This window comes from Bubalus kerabau, chromosome 21 (genome assembly GCF_029407905.1).
Source record: "Bubalus kerabau isolate K-KA32 ecotype Philippines breed swamp buffalo chromosome 21, PCC_UOA_SB_1v2, whole genome shotgun sequence".
Lineage (NCBI taxonomy): Eukaryota > Metazoa > Chordata > Mammalia > Artiodactyla > Bovidae > Bubalus > Bubalus kerabau.
This window is the reverse complement of record NC_073644.1, coordinates 12,951,899-12,961,997: the sequence shown is the minus strand read 5'-3', so window position 1 is coordinate 12,961,997 and position 10,099 is coordinate 12,951,899.

Genomic DNA, 10,099 nt, shown 5'->3' with positions numbered 1-10,099 from the left:
TTAATTAGTAGCTGCATGTAATTTATATATTCCCCATTGGGGAATCAAACCCTGGTCTTCTACATGACAGGTGGGGATACTCACCACTGTACTGATGAGGACAGCAGTTTATATATAGGTCAAAACAGTTAAAATGGAATTCTTTGAAAGATACACTAAAAACATTTATTAATGATGTAAATTAGTATAGAAATAGATATTTTTCCCTATTATATTGTAGGGTGACGCATAAATAAACATGCTTTTGTAAGGTAGGCAGGATGAATCACCAGGAGGAAAAATAAAAAAAATGTAGCTATATAATTTAGATGGGTGAATATGGCTAGATCAATTTTGCTGTAAATTTGATGAGCATTTTAATATTTAACAAGTGATGCATATCTATTTCTTTCAAAATATCTGGGAAATGAGTAAGATGAAAATAGTTTGTGCTCTTAATAAATTTGTAATGGTACTCTTTCCTTGATGGTAATGTGTAAGGTTCTGATTTTGTATCTATGAAATACTTAAAGATGGAGAGGAATTTATACACTATGACTAAAATCATTTACTGACAAAATATGACTACTTACAGTTTAATTTGGTTAAGAACCAAGAGAAAATATGAGGCAAATGTTTTCTCAGCACATTTGTTGGCTATTTATCATGTTTCCATATAAAAGAAAAATTTCCACTTAACTTGAAGTGTTGGTTGAATGATAGCTTGAAAAGAATCTTAAAGGAGCAACTATTTTAACTAATGGAAGATTAAATGAGATAACTACTAATCCATTTCCCAACTGAAGATTTCATGATTGTACAGGGTGGACCTTAAGCAAAATACATTTATCATCTGATTCATAAGCAAGCAGACCTTACTCATAAGAATTATTGAGGTAGTACATGGAAAGATCTGCCAGAAGGAAACTTGTGAATTTCCTTATTCTGATATGTTTATGTATTTTCCCCTTGAATTAAACAAGACAGCCAGCAAAAAAATAAGCTCAATTTACAACTAAGGCTGAGTAATTTGAAATAAATTTCACAAAGAAAGTTGCAAATTATATTCATATTATTTGGGTCATTGTTTTAAAAGAAAGTGAGGAAAACTTTTTCTTTTCTCAGAAGAAAGAGTTTTTTCCACTTTGACTTAAATGAAAGGGTCTATTGTATCACATCAACTGCCCCTCTACCTTCAAGTATCCTGAAAGAAAGTGAAACTGTTGGTCGTTCTGTGGTGTCTGACTCTTTGCGACCCCATGGACTAGTCTGCCAGGCTCCTCTGTCCATGGGGATTCTCCAGGAAAGAATACTGGAATGGGTAGCCATTCCCTTCTCCATGGTATCTTCCTGATCTAGGGACCAAACCCAGGTCTCCTGCGCTGTTGGCAGATTCTTTACTGTCTGAGCCACCAGCGATGGTTGCTGCTGCTGCTAAGTCGCTTCAGTCGTGTTCGATTCTGTGCAGCCCCATAGACGGCAGCCCACCAGGCTCCCCCGTCCCTGGGATTCTCCAGGCAAGAACACTGGAGTGGGTTGCCATTTCGTTCTCCAATGCATGAAAGTGAAAAGTGAAAGTGAAGTCACTCAGTCGTGTCCGACTCCTAGGGACCCCATGGACTGCAGCCCACCAGGCTCCTCCGTCCATGGGATTTTGCAGCCAAGAGTCCTGGAGTGGGGTGCCATCGCCTTCTCCGGCCAGCAATGGTTAGCTTCAGTTTATTTATTAACTATAATGGAAATCCCTATAGGTTTAAAATCTTAGTGAACTTTCTATTTTATACACATTTTAAAAACCAGAGAAAAAGTTTGTAGTCATCATAGCACTATTTATTGGTAGTGATGACTCCTACTACATTTATGACTGTATTATATCAGTTAATGCATTTTCTGTGCAATGATGCAGTTCCACCCTAGACATCCATCAGCAAAATGAATCTTTTTTCAAGGTCTCTGCATGAATGCTAAACAAATCAATAGAAAATATGCAGAATCAAAATGTGGAAGATAAATCCATGTTAACTGTAGCTTGACTAATTCTGTTATTCAACACTTATTTGAACAACTACATTTTCTTACATTGTAATATACAAACACCCACCTTTTCCAAGTTAAACTTATTTTTGTTCTAATCAAGCCTAATTTATCAGTTTTAGTAATCAAAGAGGACATTGGATATTTTAGAGAGAAAGAGGAAATATGGCAGGAATTACATAATGTTTCTCCACATATTAGATGTTACTATTTGAGTTCTTCATAACTGTTCCTTTCCATACAGTTTGTGTCCACTCAGCTGATACGTTGCTGGCATCAATTTCCTCCTATCAAAATTGCATTTCTACTTTCAGTTTTTCTTTCTGGCAATATCATTATGATGTTAACTGCTGATGTCAAAATACCATCTCTATTTATCCCAGGAACAGAGATGATAAAGAAGTGTGAGGAAAAAATCATTTTCACTAGGATAATCTCCAGTGATATTATCCCACAAAGAACTTCCTAGAATATTTTTTTCCTCTTATTATTTTCTCCCCTACTTCTTTTCATGAACATTTGATCTTGAAATCTAAACATCCAATATACTGCTAGGAGACAAATGTCCCCCTGCCTCCTCTGTCTGAACAAGCCCATTACAAACTTCTTGTGATTGACTTAAATACTTGAGACAGTATTTCTTGTAATAAATACTTTGTCACAGCCCAGGTGTGCTGCCCTGGGTGGCTCAGTGGTAAAGAACCTGCCTGCCAAAACAGGAGATGCAGGAGATGTGGGGTCGAATCCTGGGTCAGGAAGATCCCCTGGAGAAGGAAATGGCAACCCACTCCAGTATTCTTGCCTGGGAAATCTCATGGACAAGGGAGCCTGGGGGGCTACAGTCCACAGGGTCACAAAAAGTCGGACACGACTTAGCTACTAAACAACATAGCCCAGGTACGGTGACTATCATAAATTTGTGATGGTAGAATTTGTTAAGGAGGTTTACAAAAATATTTTGAATGATCATTTTAAATCTTATTTCACCTATCATTTAGGTTTTGCTTAATACTCCATTTCAAAGGGAAAAGAATAATAACAAAAACAAAAAATATTTATATTTGCTGAGTGATGATTCTGTTAAGATTTTTTTCATGCATTTACAGTCTTAATTCTCATTTTGTTTTTCTAGATGAGAAAATGCCCAAAGAAATCTATTATCAAGTTTGCAATTAGAGTGAACTGGGGATTGGGAATGGGCAGTACTGTTTTATTAACCCTCCCCTTCTTTTGATTCCTACAAAAGACTTCATGAATTTATGGGACATTTTACTTATTATGATTTTGTTGTTCTTTTTCTTTTACTAAAGTTTTTACATTATAAGAAAATAAACAGCAGCCTGTAATTATAAAGACATTCCAATCTAACTTTAGGAACAATGGTAAACAGAAGGTAGTATAAGTAAAAGGCAGTTGAGGGAAGCTTAACAAATATAAGTAAGATTTGTAGCAATCTTTATTTTATTGATATTTTCACGCTTCTTACTTTGAAATATTTCTTGGTTAGCTTATAATGAAAATCAGTTATTAGTTACTGTTGGTGTTGCAGGATCCCTGATCCCATGAGTAGCAAGCAGCTCAGTGTTACCTGCCTGCTGGTGCGGTTTCCCTCTCTCTCTCTCCTTATTAATTGTTAAGGTCTAGGTTTGGGAAAACTGGAGATTCATTCTGATTAACTGTATTTCAGTCATTTCTAGTTTTAATTTTTTCAGCAAGGTCCAGGCATAGTACAAGCATTCTTATGTGAATTTCAACTTTATTTTTATTAATGAAAAGTTTAAGAAAAACAGAGTTGTCATACTGTTTAAATATGGCTGTCTAAAAAAAGATGTTATCAGATGTTTTTTCCATCCAGTTTAGTACTATCTGTAAAACATGCTATATGTATGTGATATTTGATTAAATTATTTTACACTATATCTTTTACAAAATTTCTTTGGCACACATAAGAACAAAGGAAATTTATAGTAATCATGAGACAGTATTTTATCTTAAAATAATTACAGGTAAAAATAAATAAGAACAGTGCAAAAGTTAGTGAATTCCCAAATACAAAATAGGTCTCATGAAAAATATTTTCATCCCAATTTTACAGAGACTTTCTAAGGAATTTGTCAGCCTTTTATAATTTATAATTCATGGAGAGAAAGACCACAAGATATTTGTGATTTAAATAAAGTTTAACTATAAATTAATAAGTAATTTACTTTTTCTAATGAGTATAGTATTTGAGTAGAAGTAATCATCATTTATGTTTGTTTGTTTTTTTTGCTACATACTTAAATGTGATGCAAGCCTTAGAAAGGGTAGATATCTATAACATTTTATATTGAATAGCATATGCTCAACTGTATGATCTATAAAACACATAAGATCAAACATAATAAGTACATGATAGGAATAAAGCTTAACAGAAGAACATGCTATAAAATTATGTAAGTAGAAAGCATGAATCTTCAGTTTCCAATAATCTTCTTTAAATCTGAAAAGATGATAAAACATCACCTAAAGATGGGAATACCAGACCACCTGACCTGCCTCTTGAGAAACCTGTATGCAGGTCAGGAAGCAACAGTTAGAACTGGACATGGAACAACAGACTGATTCCAAATAGGAAAAGGAGTACATCAAGGCCGTATATTGTCACCCTGCTTATTTAACTTATATGCAGAGTACATCATGAGAAACGCTGGACTGGAAGAAGCACAAGCTGGAATCAAGATTGCCGGGAGAAATATCAATAACCTCAGATATGCAGATGACACCACCCTTATGGCAGAAAGTGAAGAAGAACTAAAAAGCCTCTTGATGAAAGTAAAAGAGGAGAGCAAAAAAGTTGGCTTAAAGCTCAACATTCAGAAAACAAAGATCATGGCATATGGTCCCATCACTTCATGGGAAATCGATGGAGAAACAGAGGAAACTGTGTCAGACTTTATTTCTGGGGGCTCCAAAATCACTGCAGATGGTGATTGCAGCCATGAAATTAAAAGGCGCTTACTCCTTGGAAGGAAAGTTATGACCAATCTAGATAGCATATTCAAAAGCAGAGACATTACTTTGCCAACAAAGGTCCGTCTAGTTAAGGCTATTCCAGTAGTCATGTATGGATGTGAGAGTTGGACTGTGAAGAAAGCTGAGTGCCGAAGAATTGATGCTTTTGAACTGTGGTGTTGGAGAAGACTCTTGCGAGGCCCTTGGACTGCAAGGAGATCCAACCAGTCCATTCTAAAAGAGATCAGTCCTGGGATTTCTTTGGAAAGAATGATGCTAAAGCTGAAACTCCAGTACTTTGGCCACCTCATGCAAAGAGTTGACTCATTGGAAAAGACTCTGATGCTGGGAGGGATTGGGGGCAGGAGGAGAAGGGGACGACACAGGATGAGATGGCTGGATGGCATCACTGACTCAATGGACGTGAGTTTGAGTGAACTCTGGAAGTTGATGATGGACAGGGAGGCCTGGCGTGCTGCCATTCATGGGGTCTCAAAGAGTCAGACACGACTGAGCGACTGAACTGAACTGAAACTCTGTAAGGCTTCCCTGTGTCTCAGAAGTTAAAGCGTCTGCCTCCAATGCAAGAGACCCAAGTTTGATCCCTGGGTCAGAAAGGTCCCCTGGAGAAGGAAATGGTAACCCACTCCAATATTCTTGCCTGGAGAATCCCATGGACGGAAAAGCCTGGTAAGCTACATACAGTCCATTGGGTCCCAAAGAGTCGGACACGACTGAGTGACTTCACTTTCACTTTAACTCTGTCAGTTATTTTATTTGAAGATATATAATTTATCTGTTGGAATTAAAAGTGGAGAATTAGCCATGTGCCTTCATGAAAAAATGCAAACATATAGCTAATATTCAGATGAGACGAGGATGGTTGAGAATGTGCCCTAAGCACTCTTTCATTACTGAAAATTATGAAAATGCAGAGATGGCGTTGGCTTACACACTTTTGAAAAAGTCTTAATTCTTTTCTATTTGAAAGAGATATGGCATAAAACATCATCATAATTTTTTGCTTGTATGAAATAGGATGCTACTACCTTCAATAATTTTAAAAGCATTCTCTATGCTGTTTCTCACAATACTCTCTGGATCACCTATTGTTTCATAATAATGAAGGATGAATATAAATATTGTCACTCACTTCTCCTTCAGTATTCTATACTGTATGTGAATTCTGGGGATTAGGGAGGGAGGGTTGAAGTAGCCCCAACACTCAGTTCAGTTCAGTTCAGTTGCTCAGTCGTGTCTGACTCTTTGCGACCCCATGAATCACAGCACACTAGGGCTCCCTGTTCATTACCAACTCTGGGAGTTCACTCAGACTCACGTCCATCCAGTCGGTGATGCCATCCAGCCATCTCATCCTCTGTCATCCCCTTCTCCTCCTGCCCCCAATCCCTCCCAGCATCAGAGTCTTTTCCAATGAGTCAACTCTTCGCATGAGGTGGCCGAAGTACTGGAATTTCAGCTTTAGCATCATTCCTTCCAAAGAAATCCCAGGGCTGATCTCCTTCAGAATGGACTGGTTGGATCTCCTTGCAGTCAAAGGGACTCTCAGGAGTCTTCTCCAATGCCACAGTTTAAAAGCATCAATTCTTCGGTGCTCAGCTTTCTTCACAGTCCAACTCTCACTGCCATACATGACCACTGGAAAAACCATAGCTTTGACAAGACAGACCTTTGTTGGCAAAGTAATGTCTCTGCTTTTGAATATGCTATCTAGGTTGGTCATAACTTTCCTTCCAAGGAGTAAGCGCCTTTTAATTTCATGGCTGCAATCACCATCTGCAGTGATTTTGGAGCCCCCAAAAAATAAAGTCTGACACTGTTTCCACCGTTTCCCCATCTATTTCCCATGAAGTGATGGGACCAGGTGCCATGATCTTCGTTTTCTGAATGTTGAGCTTTAAGCCAACTTTTTCACTCTGCTCTTTCACTTTCATCAAGAGGCTTTTTAGTTCCTCTTCCCTTTCTGCCATAAGGATGATGTCATCTGCATATCTGAGGTTATTGATATTTCTCCCAGCAATCTTGATTCCAACTTGTGCTTCTTCCAGCCCAGCATTTCTCATGACTAGGGGAAGAATAACCCTTATTCTGTAGGATGTTTTTTTTGTTCATCAGAGTCTGACACATGGAGGACAGTGAAGGTATAGGAGTTGGTGGCATAATGTTGTGGGAAATTCTTATTGATGGTTTATATTTTTGTTACTAGAGATTGAGTTCATTGAAAGTATGCATGGATAGCAATGCCATAGGTTAAAAAAGAAAGAAAGAAAGAAAAGTAAAACGTTTGAAACATCCACTATGGAAAGGATGGGAAAAAAGGTAAAACCAATTTGGAACAAAGGTTTTCTGGGCACTAATCAGGGCTCAGTTGATGCAGAGTTAGGAAATCAATAAAGAGATCATATCTGAAGCATTGTTACTTTATTTTCCATTACACTTCATCAGTCTGAGAGTTGCTATAGAGAAGCTAGCTGGATGGATTGATCTAGGATAAAGGTAATCCTGTTGTTTTTTAGTTACTAAGTCTTGTCTGACTCTTCTGTGACCCCATGGACTGTAGCCCGCCACAGTCCTCTGTGCAGGAGATTGGAGTGGGATTCCATTTCCTACTCCAAGGATCTTTCCAACTCAGGGATCATACTTGCATCTCCTACTTAGCAAGCGAATTCTCTACTGCTGAGTCATCAGGGAATCCAAAGGTACTCCTAGTATAAGGTTCCTCCATCCATGGGATTCTCCAGACAAGAATACAAGAGTGGGTTGCCATTTCCTTCTCCAGGGGATCTTCCTGACCCAGGGATTGAACCCAGGTCTCCCGCATTGCAGGCAGAGGCTTTAACCTCTGAGCCACCAGGGAAGCCCCTAGTATAAGGCAGAAGAGCCTAATCGTGGAGTCTAACAAACACAGAGATGTTCACAGAGCATGCAGTCGGTATGGTAAGGAGAAAATGAGGGTCAAGAGACTAGGGGTATGTCTGAGGCCTGAGAACATTCATTGAATAATCCCTGGGTGATAGAGAAATGCGGTCAGAAACTGGCCTATTTGACTTAGTTTCATAAAAAGGATCATTTCAAATGAATGACAAGATTTGGACAATTATCAAAAAAGAGTTTGGATAACATGGATAAAAATTGGAGGTCATTGGAGGAAAAAAGTGAATAAATTCAATTTAAGAATGTTGCATGGACTATCAAACCTGAATATTCATTGGAAGGACAGATGCTGAAGCTGAAACTCCAATACTTTGGTCACCTGATATGAAGAACTGACTCCTTGGAAAAGACCCTGATGCCGGGAAAGATTGAAGGCAGGAGGAGAAGGAGATGACAGAGGATGAGATGGTTCGATGGCATCACCGATTCGATGGATGTGAGTTTAAGCAAACTCTGGGAGTTGGTGATGGACAGGGAATCCTGGTGTGCTACAGTCCATGGGGTCCAAAGAGTCAGACACGACTGAGTGACAACTGAACTGAACTGATGGGTGTTGATATAAATTTGTCCAGATTCTTAGAGACAAATGTGTTCATTTCAATGATATGTTTTAATGTTGAAAAAAAAAATGTTGACATTAAAATTCTGGAAACAAGTTTTATTTAGTTTACCTAAAATATCAGCATCAGTCAGTATTTATAGGACACTTTCGCACTTTCCAAAAGGTGTGTATTTCCACCATTCAGCTTATCAATTTGTGGTAATGCAATACCTTAAACTGCAAGGAGGTCAAACCAGTCAATCCTAAAGGAAATTAACTCTGAATATTCATTGGAAGGACTGATGCTGAAACTGAAGCTCCAATAATTTGGCCACCTGATGTGAAGATCCAGGTCATTGGAAAAAACCCTGATGCTGGAAAAGATTGAGGTTAGGAGAAGGGGATGACAGAGGATGGGATGTTGGGTGGCATCACTGACTCCATGGACATGAGTTTGAGTAAACTCCAGGAGATAGTGAAAGACAAGGAAGCCTGGGGTACTGCAGTCCATGAGGTTGCAAAGAGTTGGACATGATTTAGCAACCAAATAACAATAAGCAAAGATAAGAAATGAATATGAAGCACCCTGAGATGCTCTAGGAATCACAAGCATTTAAAAATAGCTAAAATTTCATGTGTGAAAGGAGGATACTTTGAATGGGGCATGGGGGATACTTTGACTAGAACTTGTGGTATAGATTTCTCTCCCTTCTAAGAAATAAATAGATCAAAAGTGTACATTGAGTGTGCTATTTCAATTGTCTGTATCTGAGAGAAAAATATTAATTACACAGTGAATCCAAGTAAAACATGGCACTGCCTTTAGAAGCAGCTTTCACAGAATCATCTCAGTGCCTAGAAGACAAGTGTCTTTATGGTGTTAATATTGTAAACTTAAGTCAGTGAGAGGAGAGTGAAAGTTTTAATTGCATCCTAAAATTGATTTACATCATAGTACTAGGAAAAATGACACAGAACATTTGTGAAATTCCAAGATTGATAGAATTGTATAGAAATAAAGCTACAGCAAAACAGTTTTAGGACATGCTAAGAAAACCATTTGATCCCATATTAAAAAATATCTCCACTCACCCTTGAATAACTTTTTAATTGACTATTAGCCTATTAATTAGGGTGAAAAGTAAAATAGACTCTTCTGTGAAGACTCTTACTGTGAAGATAAAACAAAAAGTGCTTTTAAAATTATGCAAAATATTTAGATAGAATAAATTTTGCCCAGAGAAGGATTTATTTGTTTTTGACATTGTTAATAGAAGAATATAATTGCAAATTAAGTTTATTATCATTTTTATGCCAACATCTTTTTTTCTGAACTTCTCACTGAGAACGTTGATGGATAAAGAATTACAAATGGGTGTGTTTCATTTCAGAAGTACATCAAATGTTAATGCACTATAGAAAGCTCTTTCATAAAGTAATATGAGCATCTGTGTTCTGGGAAATCTTTTCAACTATTACAAATTTTATTCTGCCTGAGTTATTTTGTTCTTTTCTTTTGTCCTGATTCCACAGTAAAGAAACCATGTGGAAACACCCTAAAATTTGTAAGAAGCTGTTTTTCTAATAATAAAATTT